This window comes from Macrotis lagotis, chromosome 5 (assembly GCF_037893015.1).
Source record: "Macrotis lagotis isolate mMagLag1 chromosome 5, bilby.v1.9.chrom.fasta, whole genome shotgun sequence".
Taxonomy (NCBI): domain Eukaryota; kingdom Metazoa; phylum Chordata; class Mammalia; order Peramelemorphia; family Peramelidae; genus Macrotis; species Macrotis lagotis.
This window is the reverse complement of record NC_133662.1, coordinates 67,124,261-67,144,326: the sequence shown is the minus strand read 5'-3', so window position 1 is coordinate 67,144,326 and position 20,066 is coordinate 67,124,261. Positions and strand designations below refer to the sequence as shown.

Sequence of the window (20,066 nt, the reverse complement as noted above, 5' to 3'; positions counted from 1 at the left end):
GTTCTATCCTGGGACTCAGTCTGCACTGGTGTGACCTGGCCTGGACTGTGTTCCTTTCCCAACCAGGTGGAATACAGCTTTCCTGTCGATTTCCTGAGTTATCTTGGGCTATTTAAAGGTATTTGGAGGGTTTGGGATTAGGACTCTGCCATCTTGACCCTATCTACTCCCTGATCCACTTTAAAATGGGGGAGGGAACAAGTTAACTTCGAGGTCTTTAACCTTTCATTTAATTTTTTTAAGTAACATACAAATAGGTAAAATGAATTAACTACTTTGCAGAAGTAATTTAATACAAATAAGAACCTAGTAACCATTCACTTAGCATAAGACACTAAAAGAACAGAATTGAAAAGAGAGCTTTCAAAAAAAAAAGAAAATCGGAAGACTCAGGTGTCAGACCTTGCCTCCTATGGGAATAAGAGAATGGCAGCTAACTGGGTTTTAATTAGATGCATTTAATAGAACCATAGATAGATAATACCTTTTTTTGGAAGGAAAAGCCATAATTCTAACAATAGTTCAAATGTAAATGAGTGCTTTCTTGAAGACAAAGTTAATTACAAAAAGATATAAACAAGTCATTATTGTACATGAAGAACAGGAAATGGAATCAGCAGTGGCATGCTCAAATCTGGAAGGTATAGATATGTGAGGATAGTTCTACCTGAAGAAAAGTGAGGAAAGCAGATTGAAGGGAAAAAGACAAAACTTTCTCTATTATGGCATCTTAAGAAAAGAGAATTAGAAGGTGGAGCAAAATACTCCTCCTAGAATTTCCCTTTATAGAAGATTCAGAATTCTCCACTGTCCTTTCATTTTTTACCAGGTTCTTTGTTACAATCATACCACCATATAAGGTAACCTCTGCTCTTTACCTATTTGTGCATTGCCATTTTCTCAATGGATTGTAAGTGTCTTGAAAGCAAGGGACATTTTTTCTTTTTTCTTATTTTCAAACTTAGTTCTTAGCACAGTGCCAAAAATATAGTCATTTACTAAAATACAGACATTTAATTAAAATAGTAGTCATTTAGTAAATGTTTAATATATTGTGTTGTACAAGATTACCACACAAGACAGTTATTTTTTATTAGTCATATCCCCTTCCTCATTTATTTGTGTCTGTACCACCCAGCATCATACTGTAACTCTCTCCAGAATGTCTTGCCATAGCTTATAATGGCGAATTCAAATATTTTTGTTTAGGCATATTGCTCATAGAACCCCATGATATTGCCTTGGATTCATAGCAATATCAATCTGCTACATACTGGAGGGAATCTAGATATCCCAGTGACTCCAGTATTTTATGAGCATACATTCCTCTTTTTCATATATGATCAGTGGTAGCTGTAGTTTGAATTCTCCTTACAAGAAAATCCTGTGGAACTCAGGTATATGTGTAGTAAGAAGTGATAGTCATTTTGATTAGGAAGTTGTCTATCATCTTATCTTCCTTTTTTGGGAAAATCTTACTAGAACATGAGTTTTCTTCACCACTAAAATTTATCTGCCATACCTAAGAGCTCCCTGAGAGTGCAGAGGAAGTCACCTTCCAATTAACAGGACATCCCACATTTCTTTTTATCATCAAAGGACATAGAGTTTTATTTTTTAGCATTAATTTATAAATAAAATGTTGTCCTCCAGATTTTTCCCTCCTTTCCTCTCTTCCCTCCTCCTCCTTTAGAGGTAAGCAGTTGACAAGTATATGATGCTGTGAATAGAGCATTTACCCTGGATTCAGGAGGACCTAACTTCAAATTTGACCTCAGGCACTTGATACTTGTTGGTTGTCTGACCTTCAGAAAGTCACTTAACCCCATTGCCTCATAAAAAAAGAAAAGGAGAAAAAAGAGGGGAAATCATTTGATATAGATTATAAATGTGTAACCATATAAAATAGATTTAATATTAGTCATATTGTAAAAGAAGAAACAGTATAAAAGGGGAAAAAAACGTTAAAAAAGCAAATAAAGAAAGAAAAATAAAATTCTTCAATTTGTATTCACACTCCATAAACTCTTTCCCTGACTGTGGATAACATTTTTCATCATTAACCTTTTGCAATTATTTTGGATCATTATATTGCAATAAGAACCAGTACTTAATCATATTAATCATCACACAGTGTTGTTGTTACTGAGCACAATGTTATTCTGGTTCTGCTCATTTTACTTTGCATCTAATCATAAACATCTTTCCAGCATTTTCTGAAATTTTCCTACTTGTCATTTTTTATATATCTATAGTATTCTATTACATGTATACACCATCCTTTGTTCATTTATTTACTAATTGTTGCTCAACCCTTAACTTTCCAAGGCCTTTGCTACCACAAAAGTAGCTACTATTGATTTTTGTACATTGATGTAATTTTCCTTTTTTTGGATTAGCAGAACCTGAAAACAGAATTATTGGATTAAAGGGATTGCCCTTTCGATTAAATTTCATGCAAAGTTTGTGCATAGTTCCAAAATGTTTTTTTTTTTTTGAATGGTTGGAGCAGTTCAGGACTCCACCAAGAATGTACATGATTTCTTTTGCAAATGAGTCTGTTAGAACTTAATTTACCCAGATCATTCTTTTTTACCTGAAACTGCAACCAAGAGAAGAAAAGAGAGGGGAAGATATTTTAAATATGAAAAACATCTGTTGTGGAGACTGGTGTGAGAGAGGTTTGGATCCTGGTAAAATAGCTAGAAATAATAAGTTGAGATTTCAGAAAATCAGCATCTATCATTATATGATAAATAAAGTGCTTAGATATGAAACATAATTTTTAAATGATTTGGATTTTGTCACAAGATATATTTTAGGGTAGGTTGTATGACCAGTTGCAGATTCTTGAAGAGGTTATCTCACTTTCAATATAAATTAAATTGTAGTCTCCTGGGCACATTCTAGCTTTGATTATAATGCAAGGAAGAACCAAGAATAGAAACCCTTCCTTGCCCTTTAATAATCCCAGTAGTGTCAATTCCAAACACTTTGATTATGGAATGGTACTCAGTTATGTCCTTTTCTAAGTCCTTATTCTTTTTGACTTCTCTGGGGATTTTGACATTGTCATTTTCCTTATTAGTCTTTCTCTCAGAACCTACTCTCCTCATCTATTTCTCTGACTCATTCTTTTCATTTTCTTTTGCTGAGCCTTTATCTGAGTCTTGCTTGCTAATCATTTGTGTCTCATGGGACATTGTCCTGGGTTGCTTTCTTCTATCTCTATAGTGATTAATGTATTCATTTAATAAGCATTTATTAAGTGCTTTCTCTGTGTCAGATACTGTGGTAAGCACTGGGGATACAAAAAGAGACAACAGACTCTTCCCTCGAGGAGCTAACAATCTAATGGAGATAACATACAAACAATTACATATGAAGAAATCTATATACATGATAAATAGGAAGCAATTAAAAGAGGGAGCACATTGGAAATAAGGGTGGTCAGGGACCATTTCTTGTAGAATGTAGGACTTCAATGGAGATTTTAAAGGAATCCCAAGAGGTCAGTAGAGGGAAAGGAGAATGGAAAGAGGGGGAAATACCCATATCCAAGAGATTAATATTTTTAGATAATCCAGCCTCAGACACTTGATAGTTACTAACTGTGTGACTTTGTATAAGTCACTTAATCTTGATTGCCTTACATCCAGGATCATCTCATGTCATCCTGATTCATATCTGGTCACTAGACCAAGATGGTTCTAGAGAAGAAAGCTACACTGGTGTCAGCACAGCATCCCCTCACTCAAAGCCAATTCATGTTGCCTGTCATGGCATCATCTCCCTTGATGTCATGATCTTCTTCAAGACATCATCATCATCATCATTATCATCATTTTTTATGTGGAATGACCAGGAGGGCAGTGTTACTCAATGAAAGATTATTTGTTGGAGAGCAAATGTAAGAGGAGTGCAAAGGAAGGAAGAGGTTAAGTGACTGAATTCCAGATCATCTTCTACAATAGGTGTTCCCACATTGTTTCTTCTTGCTCTCTTCTTACACCATTACAATTTGATTTTCCACCTTATCATTCCATCAATACCGCTCTCTCCGAAATTATTAATATTTTCTAAGTTCCCTATAATGTCTCTTCCAAACATTTTGATTTACAGAATGGTCCTTGGTTATATGTATCCAGTGTATCTCAATAGTCATTCTTTTTTATCTTTCTGAAGCCTTTGACTTGTTTGATCATTGCCTTCCTCCTTTATATATTCTTTTTCTAGTTTTTGGGCAATCATTTCATTTTGGCAGAATGGTCAGATATTTGATTGCTCCTTTCTGTCCCTTTTGGCTGAATACTTATCCAGATCACAGCTTCTAATCATAGATGTTGCTCAGATTTCTGTTCAAAGACTCTTCTTTACTCCTTTTATACTATTTCAGTTGGTGATAGCAGCAGCTCCTATAGTTATAATTATGGGCTCTATGCTGATCATTCTCAAATCTACTTTTTCTATTCCAATATCTCTATTGTCCAAAAATATTATATTTTTAAAATTCTCTCAGGTATCCTAAATTTCTTATCTAATTAACATCTGAAATTCAGTATATTTAAAATAGAATTTACTATCTTTTCTCCTAAACTCTCCACTCCTCCTACCTTTTCTCTTATAATAGGGAGCAACCCTATCCTATAAGATGCTTATGCTCAAAAACCTAGAAGTGATCCTGGATTCTTCATATCCTCACAAATATAAAAGTTATTGCTAAAGTTTGTCAATTTCAATTTGCTACATATGTTTAATCCCATTCTATCCTCTGATCCTGCCACAGGTCCTTATCACAACATACATGTATTATTGAAATAATTTTTCAAAAATTCATGTCTAATTATGTCTTCCTTCCACTCATAAAAAGTTCAGTAGTTTTCTGTAATCTCAAGAAGAGAAATAGGAAGATGGTGTGGATGGAAAACTCAAGTGGAGATTTTTTTAATGACTATAGAGGCATTGGCAATAGAATGTAGGCAATAGAAAATGATCCAAAAGAAAGGGAGAAATTAAAATTAATTGAAAGAGGCAGACCCAAGATGGCAGAGAACTGGCAGAGATCCAGGTAAATTTTTCCAACGTTCCCTTCAAAATTACTTTAAAATATTGCCTTAAATCAAATTTTGTATTAGGAGGGCCAAAAAGAAAATCCAAAAAATAAAACAAAGAAGTCATTGGGAGACATTTTTCCACATTACAATTTAGGAGGTTCAAAGGAGATGTCTATAATACAAAAGTGAGCATAGGCACATGAAATATCAGAAGTTCCAGCAGGGGTCCCTACAGGAAATGATTCCATCAGCACTGGATTTGGAATCTTTCAGGGAGGAGTAAAGCAAAAAAGGGATAGGAAACTAGGAGGCTTCCAGAGCTTTTATAGATGCAATTTTATATGAAGCATTTAAAGACACCCTAAAGTGACAAACCAATAAAAAAAATACAAAAAAATAAGTGAAAGAAGATCACAAGTTGAACTATCATGGAGGAACTTCAGACAAGGTCTGACTCACATGAGCAAAAGGGGAGTATAATATAATGTAGAAGGGAAGTTCTTATTCACAGAGCAGCTCAGGTCCTGACTCAGTAGACCAATGACACAGTAAGCCAGCATATAAGAGTGCCAAACTCTACTTGAAAGACAAATTTTGAACCATGGGAACACTGGTGTTGCAGATGGGACTGGGTTAGACAATTCTAATTCAGGGAGCAAATCTCAAGCACTTAAGGTGCTAGAACATAAAGTCAGGGACCAGACTCCTGGCCCTTAATACAAAAAAGTTTAGAATTATATCCCCTGTGCCCCAGGGGCAGAGCTCAACCATCAAAATGAGCAAAAAACAAACAAACAATCAAAAAGAGTTGAAACCATAGAAAGCTACTATTCTGATTGGAATGATAAAAATGCCATCTAAGAAGATGAAAAAGCAGTTACAAAAATACCTACTGTGAAGTCTCAAAGGGGATTATAAATCGACCTCAAATTCAAAAAGACCTCTTTGAATAGTTCAAAAATGATGTCAAAAATCAAAGAAGAAATGAAGAAAAACTGTAAAGAGAAATGAGAGTCATGCAGGAGAACTGTTAAAAATTGACTGAAGAAAATAATATCTTTAAAAGTAAAATTGACCAAATTGAAAAAGAATTCTAATTCTTTAAAAGCAAAATTAACTTGGGTGTCTAGGTAGCACAATGAATAGAGCACAGGCCCTGGAGTCAGGAGGACATGAATTCAAACCCAGCCTCAGACACTTAATAATTTAGTTGTGTGACCCTGAGCAAATCACTTAGCCCCATTGCCTTGCAAAAAAGTAAAATTAACCACATGGAAAAGGAAAATTACCTCTTTAAAAATAAAATGACTAACTGACAAAGGAATTAATTCATTAAAAGTAAAATTAACCAACAAAAGGAAAATTACTCATCTAAAAATAAAATTAAGCAATTGGAAAAAGGAAACACTAAAGCTAACTGAAGAAAGTAAAAAACATTAAAATTGAATTGACTAAATAGATACGAACAACTCTATGAAATATCTTGCAAGATTCCATCAAGCAAAAGAAAGGCTTAAAAAATAGAAGAACATGTAAAGCATATCTTAAGAAAAATGACCTAGCAGGAAAAAATAAATCCAGGAGAGAAAGTAATAAATTATTGTACCTGAATGTCACATTCAGAAAAAAAAAGAGCTGCAACAATATCTTTCCAGAAAATAACATGAAAAACTGGTCTAATAGCTAAAACAAGAAGAAAAAATGCCCTTGAATGAATCCATTGACCACTATCAGAAAGGGAGCCCCATTTGTTTTTACACAACTTTTACTTTAGTGTTAGCTTTACCTTTACATTTACTTTCCCATTCCCTTTAATTAGTTCCTTCTTCCCCTTTCTTTCCACTTCGTTACTCTGATTTGCCTATAGAAAAGGTCAAATTTCTAAACCCATTTGTGAATATATGTCATTCCCTCTTTGGGCAAAATCTGTTCAAAGTTAAGATTTACTCAATGCTCACATTCTCCCTTCTTTCCCTCTACTATAATAGGTACTTTGTACTTCTTCATGTGCTTCTTCTAATGGCCCACCTTCTCCCGGTATACTTATCTTTTTTAAAAAAACAGGTTTTATTTATTTTGAGTTTTACAACTTTTCCCTTAATCTTACTTCCCTCCCCCATCCCCCACTGAAGGCAATTTGCCAGTCTTTACATTGTTTCCATGCCATACATTTATCCAAATTGAATGTGATAAGAGAGAAATCTTATCCTTAAGGAAGAAACATAAAGTATAAGAGATAGCAAGATCAGACAATAAGATTTCAGGGTTTTTTCCCTAACTTAAAGGTAATAGTCCTTGGTCTTTGTTCAAACTCCACAGTTCTTTCTCTAGATACACATGGCATTCTCCATCGCCAACAGCCCCAAATTGTCCCTGATTGTTGCAATGATGAAATGAGCAAGTAAGGAGCAGCTAGGTGGCACAGTGGAGGGGTGGCTAGGTGGCACAGTAGATAGAGCATCGGCCCTGGAGTCAAGAGTACCTGAGTTCAAATCTGACCTCAGACACTTAATAATTACCTAGCTGTGTGGCCTTTGGCAAGCCACTTAACCCCATTTGCCTTGCAAAAACCTAAAAGAAAAAAAGAAATGAAAAAGTCCATCAAGGTTGACCATCACCCCCATGTTGCTATTAGGGTGTACAATGTTTTTCTGGTTCTGCTCATCTCACTCAGCATCACTGCTTGAAAATCCCTCCAGGCTTCCCTGAATTCCCATGCCCCTTGGTTTCTAATAGAACAATAGTGTTCCATGGCATACATATACCACAGTTTGCTAAGCCATTCCCCAACTTAAGGACATTTCCTTGACTTCCAATTCTTTGCCACCACAAACAGGGCTACTATGAATATTTTTGTACAAGTGATATTTTTACCCTTTTTAATCATCTCTTTGGGGTATAGACCCAGTAGTGGTATTGCTACATCAAAGGATATGTGCATTTCTGTTGCTCTTTGGGCATTAATACATATTTTTTAAGTATTTTATTTATTTATTTTTAAACAACATGCAACAGTAGTTTTTACCAATCATTTTTAGCAAGATTTGGAATATAGCAATTTTTCTTTCTCTCTCCTTTCCCTCCCACCTCCCCCAGCAGAAAGCAATCTGAAAAAGGTTCTACATTTATAATTATGCTAAACATAGATTAATATTCATCATGCTATGAGAGAAGAATCAGGTTCAAATGGAATAAAGAAAACATTAGAAAGGAAAAATTACATAATACATAGGGCAATTGTTAAAAATTGAATACAATAAGATTTATTCTTCACTTAAGCTCCACATTTTCTTCTCTGGATATGGATGGTGTTTTACATCCGAAGTCCATTAAAATTGTATTTGATTATCGTACTGTTGAAATGAACAAGTTAATCTTGGTCATTCAACACCCCCATGATGTTGTTGTTAGTGTGTATAATGTTCTTATGGTTCTGCTCATTTCAGTTAGTATCAAGTCTTGCAATTCTTTCCAGGTTTTTCCAAAATCTCAAATCTCATGATTTCTTATAAACAATATTGTTCCATCATATATATGAATATTGTTCACTATTCCTCAATGGATGGACATACCTGGATTTCCAATTCTTTGACACTCCAAAAAGAGTCGCTATAAATATTTTTCTAAATATGAAGTTTATCCTTTTTTCTTGATTTCCTCAAGATACAAACCCAGTAGCTGTGTTGCTGGATTAAATGTTATGCACACTTTTATTGCCCTTTGGACATAATTGCAAATTGCTCTCCAGAACGTTTGGATCATTTCAAAACTCAACCAACAATGCATTCGAATCCCAGTATTCTATAGCCCCTCTAATATTCATTATTTTTATTTCTAATCTTAGCAGCCAATCTGAAAGATGTGAGGTGGCACCTCAGAGAAATTTGCATTTCTCTAATCAACATTAAGAGCAATTTTCATATGAATATAGATAGCTTTGATTTCTTTTTTCTGAGAGTTGCCTTTCCATATCTTGTGACCATTTATCAATTTGGAAATGATATGTTTTAATTTTATAAATTTGATTCAGTTCTCTATATATTTTAAGAATGAGTTCTTTGTCAGAAACACTAGTTGTAAAAAATTGTTTTCCAACTTATTACATTCCATTTAATCTTGGTTGTAGTGGTTTTGTTTCTGCAAAACCTTCTTAATTTAATTTAATCACAATTTTGCAGTTTGTATTTTTTATAATGTTCTCTCTTCTTTGTCATAAACTGCTTGACTTTCCATAGAACGGACAGGTAAACTACTCATTTCTCTCCTAATTGGCTTATAATATTATGTTTTCTGTCTAATTCTTGAATTCATTTCAACTTTATCTTGATATAGGGTATTAGATGTTGTTCTACACCTAGTTTCTACCATACTGTTTTACAGTTTTCCCAGTAGTTTTTTATTAAAGGGTGAGCCCTCATACCCAGAAGCTCGAAACTTTGTGTTTATCAAACAATATATTACTATAGTCATTTACTTTTGTCTCTTTTGCAACTAATCTATTCCATTGATTCATCACTTTACTTCTTAGCCTGTCCTAAATAGTTCTGATGACTGAAGCTTTTCAATTTTAGATCTGGTATGGCCAGGTCACCTTCGTTTGCAATTTTTTCATTAATTATTTTTATATTCCTGACCATTTGTTCCTCCATATGAATTTAGTTATTATTTTTTCTAGTTTACTAAAGTAATTTTTTGGAAGTTTGATGGAGCACTAAATAAGTTATTTAATTCAGGTAGAATTTCCATTTTTATAACATTAGCCTGACTCATCCATATTGACATTTGCCAAGTTATATGGATCAGATTTTATTTATGTGAAAAATGTTTTATACCTTTTTTTCATAAAGTTTCTGAATCTGCCTTGGCAGGTCAACTCCCAAGTATTTTATATTTTCTAAAGTTATTTTAAATGGGATTTCTCTCTCTATGTCTTGGTGCTATATCTTATTAGTAATATATAGAAAGGCTGAGGATTTATGTGGCTTTATTCTATATCCTGTGACTTTCCTAAAGTTGCAAATTGTTTTGAAGAGTTTTTTAGATGATTTTCTAGGGTTCTCTAGGTATGCCATCATATCAACTGCAACAAATGATTTTGTTTCTTCATTAACTGATCCTGATTCCTTCCACTTCTTTTTCTTCTTTTTGCTAAAGCTAATATTTCTATTACAATACTGAAAAATACTGGTGATAAAGGGCATCTTTGTTTTACCCCTGATCTTTTTGGGAATGCTACCAGTTTACCCCCATTACATTTAATGCTTGGTGACAGTTTTAGATATTGCTTATTGTTATAAGGAACATTCCATTTATTCCTATATTCTCTAGTGTTTTTAATAGGAATTAGTGTTATATTTTGTCAAAAGCTTTTTTTAGCATTTATTGAGATAATCATATGATTTCTGTTAGATTGATATGATCATTTATGTTGATAGTTTTTCTAATATTGAACCAACTCTGCCTTCCTGGTATAAATTCTTCTTTAACATACTATATTATCTTAGTGAAAACTTGCTATAATCACTTCGTTGATATTTTATTTAAGATTTTTGTATCCATATCCATTAGGGAAATTGTTCTATAATTTTTTTTTTCTCTGTTTTACTCTTCTGGTTTAGGTATCAGCACCAGATCAGTGTCATAGAAGAAATTTCAGAGAATACCTCCTTCACCTGCTTTTTTTTTCAGATACTTTATATAGAAGTTCAAACTAATTTCTCCTCAAATGCTTGGTATAATTTACTTGATTATCCACCTGGGCCTGGAGATTTTTTTCCTTAGGTAGCTCATTGATGGTTTGTTCCATTTATTTTTCTTCAATAAGATTTTTAAAGTATTTTTGCTTTTCTTTTGACCCAGACAAGTTATATTTTTGTAAATATTAATCCATTTCACTTAGATTATCAAATTTATTAGGATATAGTTGGGCAAAATAGTTTCATTTACTACATTAAGTTCCTCTTCATTGATCATGAATTGCACATTTTTCATTTTCGATACTAGGGGTATGATTTTCTTCTTTCTTGTTTTTTAATCTAAGAAAAGTTTATCTATTTTAATGTTTTTTTCTTAAAACCAATGCCTGTTTTTTTTAGGTTCAATAGTTTTCTGCCTTAGATTTAATAATTTCACTTTAAATTTTCAGATTTTCTAATTTGAAATTTAATTAGGAGGAGGGATAATTTTTATTTCTCCTGCGTTTTTAGTTGTACTCACAGTTCATTGATCTCCTCTTTCTCTGTTTTATTCATGCAAGCATTTAGAAATATAATATTTCCCCTAAAACCTACTTTTGCTGCATCCCATAACTTTTCATATGTTGTCTCATTTCTGTCATTGTCTTGGATAAAATCCTTAATTTTTCTTACGATTTGTCATTTGATGCACTTATTTTTTAAAATTTCATTGTTTAGTTTCCAATTAGTTTTAGGTATATCTCTCCAAGGTCCTTAATTTCATGTGATTTTATTGCATCATGGTCTGAAAAGGTCAAATTCAATAGTTCTGCTTTTCTGCATTTGATGGTAAGGTTTTTAAAGCCCAAATATATGGTCATTTTTTTTTTCTATAGATGCCATATCCATCAGAGAAGAAGATAGATTTCTTTCTATCCCCATTCAATTTTTCCAAGAGTGTACCATATCATCTTTTCTAAAATTCTATTCATCTTCTTAAATTCTCTTTCTTTATATTGTGTCTATATTTTTCTGATTCTGAGAGAAGGCCCCCATTTATATAGTTTTGCTGTCTCTGCCTTTTGTTAATTCTATTAGCTTCTCCTCTAAGAATCTGTATAGTTTTACCTCTCAATTTGTATATGTTTAAGACTAATGTTACTTTGTTGGTTATGGTACCTCATCCCTTTCAATTATATCTATTTTTTCTTTTGCTTTAACTGAGATTAGAATTGCTATCCCTATTTTATCCACTTCATCTGAAGCAAATTGTATTCTGCTCCAGTCTTTTGCCTTTGCTCTTTGTGTATCTCTTATCTTCAAATGTGTTTCTTGTAAACAATACATTGTATGATTCTCATTTTTAAACCACTCTGCTAGCATCTTAATTTTTTATGGGAGAATTCATCTTATTCACAATTCACAATTAGGATCGCAAACTTTGTAATTTCCCTCTATCCTCTCTTCCCCTAGATTGTTCTTTTCTCTTTCCTTTCTCCTTATCGCTCATCAGTAGTTTGCTTTTGACTTGCTGTTTTCCTCCATTTGTTCTCACTTCCATCAGCTCCTTTTCTTTTTTTACTTTCTTTTTTTTAAAGTAAGTCTTATTTTTATTAAGGATATTATTTGAGTTTTACAATTTTCCCCCCAATCTTACTGCCCTCCCCCAACACCCCACGGAAACCAATCTGTCAGTCTTTACTTTGTTTCCATGTTGTACCTTGATCCAAATTGAGTGTGATGAGAGAGAAATCATATCCTTAAAGAAGAGACAAAAAGTCTAAGAGGTAACAACTACAGACAATAAGATATCTGTTTTTTTCCTAAATTAAAGGGAATAGTCCTTGAACTTTGTTCAAACTCCACATCTCCTTACATGGATACAGATGGCACTCTCCTTAGCAGACAGTCCAAAATTGTTCCCGATTGTTGCACTGATGGAATGAGCAAGTCCTTCAGTCCTTCAAGATTGGTCATCACCCCCATGTTGCTGTTAGGGTATATAGTGTTTTTCTGGTTCTACTAGTCTCACTCAGCATCAGTTCATGCAAATCCCTCCAGGCTTCCCTGAAATCCCGTCCCTCCTGGTTTCTAATAGAACAATAGTGTTCCATGACATACATATACCACAGTTTGCTAAGCCATTCCCCAACTGAAGGACAATTACTTCCTTTCCAAATCTTTGCCACCACAAACAGGGCTGCTATAAATATTTTTGTACAAGTGATGTTTTTACCCTTTTTCATCATCTCTACAGGATATAGACCCAGTAGTGGTATTGCTGGGTCAAAGGGTATGCATATTTTTGTTGCCCTTTGGGCATAATTCCAAATAGCTCTCCAGAAAGGTTGGATAAGTTCACAGCTTCACCAACAGTGTAGTATTGTCCTAGACTTCCCACAACCCTTCCAACAATGATGATTATCCTTTCTGGGCATATTGGCCAATCTGAGAGGTGTGTGGTGGTACCTCAGAGAAGCTTTAATTTGCATTTCTCTAATAATTAATGATTTAGAGCATTTTTTCATATGACTATGGATTGCTTTGATCTCCTCATCTGTAAATTGCTTTGCATATCCTTTGACCATTTGTCATTTGGGAATTGGTTTTTTGTTTTAAAAATGTATATTTTAGAAATGAGTCCTTTGTCAGAATCATTAGTTGTAAAGATTGTTTCCCAATTTACTATATTTCTTTTGATTTTGGTTACAGTGGTTTTATCTGTGCAAAAGTTTTTTTAATTTAATGTAATCGAAATCATCTAATTGGTTTTTGGTGATGTTCTCCAACTCTTCCTTAGTAATAAACTGCTAACCTTTCCATAGATTTGACAGATAAAATAGTCTTTGGTCTTCTAATTTGCTTATAGTATTGTTTTTTTATGTCTATGTCCTGTAACCATCTTTTTTTTCCTCCCTTTCATTCTTTACATTTTTAAAACTCTTATATTTACTTTTCCTTTCTACCTCCCTTTTATTATTGCCTTTGTCCCCTTCCTTTCCTCCTTTCACTTTCAACTTCTCTATAGGGTAAGATAAATTTTAAATTCAATTGGGTATCTGAATGAAATATATTGAGAATAAGTTATTTTTCAGTGCTCAAACCCTCCATTCCCTCCATTATAATAGTTCCTTTGTGCCTCTTCATGTGGTGTCCTCTACTGCCTCTGCCTTCTTTTCCTAATATATTTCTTTTTTTGTTTGATTTTATAACTGTCTTATACTCACATCTTTTATCAAAGTATATTCTCCTTTCAACTGTCTGAGTAGAAGGACAATTCTCAAGAATCAGTATATACTAATCACTTCATTTCTACAATCTGTCTAAGTACGTTTGAGCCAATAGAAAGCTAAAAGTACTGTCACATCATAGTGAATTTAAGCCTATACCGTTTCTTCAAGTTCACTTCCTTAAACCATCCCAACAGAAATACATTTCTAAAGAATTATAAGTAGCAACACATCATAGTCAATTTATACTCACACCTTCTATTTATGCTTCTTTGTGTGCCTCTTTCATCTTTCCTAAAAGAAATACAATTTTAAAGTGTTGTATTATCTTTCCATTTAAGGATATAGACAGTTTAATCTTATTGAATAATATTTTTTTCTCTTCTTATTTTTAAGCATCCCTTGAGACTAATATTTGAAGATGAAATTTTCTGTTCAGTTCTAGTCTTTTAATCAGGCATGTTTGACAGTCCATATTTTACACTTGAAGAATATGCTGAATTTTTCTATGTAGTTGATTTTTGACTATAGTCCAACCTTCCAGAATATCATATTCCTGTACTGCAATACTTTATTATTGAAGCTGACAAATTATGTGTAATTCTGACTCTGACTCCCTAGTATTTAAATTTCTTCTTTTTGTCTGATTATAGTATTTTCTCCTTTAGGTGAGAATTCTGATATTTGACTATAATATTTCTTGGAGATTTTAGTTGGGGATCTCATTCTTTGTATGTTTGATAAACTCTTTCAATGACTAGTTTATTTTCATTTCTAAGATTTTAGGGGAGTTTTACATGATAATTTTTTTGAAAAATATTGCGCAGGTTCTATTTTTGCTCATGAATTTCTGGTAGACCAATAACTCATAAATTACCTCTCCCAAATCTATTTTTCTGGTTTATAATTTTGTAAAGCTTACATTTTATTCTAATCTAAATCCATTGGTAATATTGGTAATTTCTTTGAGGTTTCACATGTAGATATTTTGTCACTTTTTTATCTTTTGAGATGATATTTTTATCTATGCTATCAGAAAATTAATTTCCTATGGTTGACAATTTTTTTCTTTTTTTATTATTTTCATTTTGATAGTTGAGCTCTGCTCCTAGAGCATCTGGGAATATAATCACAAGCTCTTTCTGCTGGGGGAAAGATGTCAGTCTGGTCCCTGGTTTTCTACACGGGAATCTCAGGTCCTTCTATATGTTAGGGTAGCTCAGCCCTAACTAAATGTACTTGCTGCACAGCATTCCCATGCTCAAATTTTGCCATCTAAGTTGAGTTTGGGACCCTCACTGTTGGCCTGTAGTACCACTGGCCTGCTGAACTAGAACATGAGCTGTGCTGTTTCTAATTACCTCCCTCTGATTTCCTTAATCTCCTCATTGCATTCTCTTTTTACCCATGTGGAAAAGATCTTTTCTGAAACTCCTCTAAGAAATCCTGAGATGAATAACTGCCACTTTATTTCTTTTTTTGTTTTGCTTTGTTTCATTTTGTTTTTGTGGGTTCTGTCACTTTAGTGTCCATTTAGAGGCTTCATTTAAAATTGTTTCAGAAACTGAAGCTTCCTAAATTTGTGCTGCCATCTTGAATTCACCCAAGATCAGGTCGCATGGTTTCATTCTTTTCTTAAAAATTTCATTTCCAATTCTCTTCTTCCCTTCTATTCTCTACCTGCTTGAGAAAGCATCCAATATTTTATTCATTATACTTAGAAAGTCATGCAAAACAGATTTTCATATTGCCATGTTGCAAAAAGAACCCAGAAAAATGAAGTTTAAAAGAATGCTTCAATCTACATTTAGAATTTGCCACTTATCTCTTTAGAGATAGATACCAATTATTTATTATAGGTTCTTTGTAATTATACTGGATCATTGTTTTCACCAGAATTTATCTTTTCTTGGTTCACATATATAATATAGCTGTTTTATTGAGTACAATGATCTGACTTTTCTAATTTCACTTTGTATGAGTTCATGACTTCTCCTTTCTTATAGTACAATAGCATTCCATGAAGATCACAAGAAAATTTGTTCATCAGTACCCTACTGATAGGTATGACTTCAATTTCCATTGCTTTACTACCACAAGAAGAGCTGCTATAAATATTTTTTGTAGAAATTAGATCTTTTTCCCTTTTCTTTGATCTTTATTCCTTCAACAGTAAGAATACTATACCAATTGTAGAAGCTTTTCTTTTTCATAAACCTTTATTCATGTATTACATCCACATCTTTTCTGAATAATGATTCTCACAAATGTAAGGTCATCATTCAATATCCTACTTGGTGAATAACTCACCAATTAGCAATTCACCTTGCTATCAAATTTTGATGAGTTTAGTAAGGATCATACTTGACCTAAATTATCCTTGCCACATCCAAATACTTATTTGCCACTAACTTTTCAAGTTTGGCTATATTCAATTAATCGAAAAGCATTTCCTACATGCCTACAATGCTTCAAGCACTCTACTGGATCCTAGAGATGTATGGAGAACAAAATAAAATAGTTCCTGTCTTAAGAAAATTATTTTCTATTGCAGGGGACAATTGGCCACAGTGGCAAATTGGAAAGAGAAAGCTGGCCCCAAGGTCAGAAAGTTTCTGCTTCGTATTATGTACCTGAGGCATATGGACTATGTGAACTTGTGCAAGTCATTTTCAGTGATCTAGAAATTCTAGAAATTCTAAAATATTATTACTTGCAGGAATGTTGTCTTAGATATCTATATTAATGAAATCACATGTGCAATTGACATACAAAGTTCCTCATGTGCATGTTCATATTTACATATGTGAATTGGGAACACATTCAAGTTATCAGAGAAAGTGCATAGAATGATAGAATTGAAAGGAGAGGCAGAGTCAATATGGAAAAGTAAAGGGAGATACTTGTCTAGGTTTCTCTCAGTGCAGTTCCCACAAATATCTTTACATACTGATTCTAAAAAGTTTCAAGAGAGACAGAACCAAGAAAGAGATGGAATGAAAGCATTTTCCAGTTCAAGAAAATTTAGGTCAGCAGGAAAATCTGTTGCACAAGGATGAAAGAACACAATACATCAAAATATGCACTAACACAGATCAACTCCAGTAATCCAGAAATAGACAACTGGATGACAACATCAGTAGCAGCTGTGACAGTTACCAGATCTCTCAGCCTCAAAACACTGAATCAAATTGAAAGGTCAACAGGAAAAGTTAGTTGCACCAGGGTGAGAATGGAGTAGAGTCCAGTACAAGTCTAAGCAGTATAGACCCTGGCGTAACAGACCAAGATCAAGCCTTGAGAGCCACTGATAAGTAAAAGGGACAGCTGATTCCAGAGTTCTTGATCCACATATGATAAGGGCCTTAGAAGGAGACAAAAAAGGGTCTCTTTGCTATCACTGAGACAGGACTCTGTGATTTTGTCCATACTTAGATCTGGGTTGTAGTCCTGATTTGCTGTACCAGGAAGAAGAGGAGCAGTAGCAAAATAGAGTTTGCTGCTACAAAGGAGCAGGGAACCTTTTGATTGTTCCAGGGAAGAAAGGAGTGGTTGTGGTCACCTATCCAGCTCAAAAAGGATTTAGAAAATCAAGTAAGTGAAGTACAGGAAAGATTGAGCAGCGGGTGACTTGTTCATATCTTAGGAATATCACCTTGTCAGAAATATCAGTTTGTCAATTTGGATTTCAGATCAGAGACATGCTCATTTTACAAATGAGAAAACTAAGACTGAAGCATGTTAAGTATATGTCTGAGATGGAATTTAAATTTTGAAATTCTTGATTACAAATTCAATGTTTTATCTATTGTGCCATCTAACTGCTTATATTTGAAGTAACAGACTGAGAACAATAATATGATTTGCCACATAGTCAATCATTATGTATTTATTAAGCACTTAGATATTAAGCATTGAGGGTACAAAGGGTAATATATACTCTCAAAGAATTCATAGGGTGATGTGAAAAATGGTATTTTTTCAATTATGTACAGACAAAATACACTGGAAATAATCAATAGAAGAAAACCACTACAATAAAGAATGATCAATATGCTTCTTGTAGAAGGTTGAATTGTAGCTGGGACATGATTGAAGTCAGGCAAAAAGTAGAAGAAAGAGGGTACAAATATAGGTTTTGACCTCCAAATCTAGTGTTGTTGTCAATAGTACCATGCTGGCTCCTAAATATAAATAGGGATTTAAAAATATATTATTATTATTATTATTATTATTATTATTACAAAATATTTGAAACAAAACAAACTTTTTTTAAATTGCTCACTCTTTGCCAAGCAATGAAATTGACTCCTGTTCTTTCACTCAAGATGACAGAGAGAAACCAGGCATGGTCTTAAGTTCTTCTGGCATTCCCTTAGAACTAAAATGAATCAAGACTCTTAATAGAATTTGGATCCACAAAATACAGAAAAGAACCTAGGAGAGTGTCTACCAGCAAGGACTGTCTCAGGAGAGCATGGGTGAGCTGGGGGGCAGAGAGAAGAGAGCCAGTACAGCAGGGTGAGGCCTGGAGACTAACCTGGGAACAGTCAAAGAAGATTTGGCTGCATGAGTGGCAGGTAGGAGAGTCCCAGTTAAGCTGGAGGGATAGTTTGATATGGTCACCTTGGCTGGTCTGAAAGACTGGGCCATGAGCTCCATATTTTCAGCAAAGTCCCCATGTTTCCAGTTGAGTCTCCTTCCATCCCTCATTCCTGTGGGAAAAAGTGACTCTTCCCAGTACAAACACAATAACAAACCCTCCTCCTCTTAGGATCAGGAGTGGGCACCCAACCTCCCCAATCCAAACCAAGGGAGTGGGCTACTAATCAAGGTCACAGACACTCTAGGGAAAGTGCTGAGCATCCCCTAGTGATTGGCCTACTTAGAGTTACTAAAGTCAGTGAGCAGCCTCTGGGGATTTCAAGACCAATGGTCTATGAACCAGCACCTCCCTGAACACAAGATCCAGGAAAAATGGAGAAAAGTCAGCAGAAAGGGGGTTACATTGAAAGCTATCTTGAAGAAAAAGTTCCAACACAAAGAGATCTAGAACTTCTGAGGAGAATATGAATTGGTCATCAGCCCAGAAAGACTTCTTAGAAAAGATGAGGAAGGAGTTTAAAAATCAACTGCAAAAATTGGGAAGAGAAACACAAGAGAAAATTATCATCTTGCTACAAGAAAACAACAATACATTTGAGCAAACACAAAAATAAAATAATTTTCTCAAAAATCACAATTGAGAAAATGGAAATTTAGAATTCAAAAATAAGAATTCAAAAATAGAATTGACCAATTGGAAAAGGAGTTGTAAAATGTAAATTAAGAAAAATTTTCCTCTAAAATTAAATTGGTATTTGTGGAAAATAATGACTTCATGAGACAACAAGAATCTTTATTTAAAAAAAAATAAAAGAAAATGAAAAATATCTCATTGGCAAATCTAGTGGCCTAGAGAATAGATCCCCAAGAGACAAACTAAGAATCATTGGGTTTCCTGAAAACATTGAGGATTAAAAAAAAAGTTGAAATGATTACTTTAGGTTATAGTGAAAGAGAATTGTGCTGATATCATAGAACCAGAGGGCAAAATAGTTTTTTTTAATTTTATTTATTTAAGTCAATGGGGTTAAGTGACTTGCCCAAAGTCACACAGTTAGGCAATTATTAAGTGTCTGAGGCCAGAATTGAACTCATGTCCTCTCTATCCACTGTGCCACTTAGCTAGACCTGAAAAATAGTTTTGAAAGAATATATTGATCCCCTCTTGAAAGGGATCCCAAAGTGAAAACACCAAGGAATAGTGTGGCCAAATACCAGAATAGTCAGATAAAAGAGAAAATCCTGCAAGCAGCCAGAAAAAAAAAAAACAATGTGGATACTAGGGAATCACAGTTAGGATTACACATGACCTGGCTGCATTAACATTAAAGGAACAGGGGCAACTAGGTGGCATAGTGGATGGAGCACCAGCCCTGGAGTACCTGAGTTCAGATCCAGCTTCAAACATTTAGTGATTGCCTAGCTGTGTGACTTTGGACAGGCCACTTAACCCCATTGCCTTGCAAAAAATATTAAAGGAACAAAGGGCCTGGAATGTGATA

At 34.0% G+C, this 20,066-nt stretch overlaps 1 pseudogene; it reads right to left on the bottom strand.

The window, feature by feature from the left end:
• Positions 1-18,672, bottom strand: part of LOC141489291 (kinesin-like protein KIF18A pseudogene) — a 33,208-nt pseudogene extending 14,536 nt beyond the window's left edge.
• Between the last annotated feature and the right edge of the window lie 1,394 nt (positions 18,673-20,066).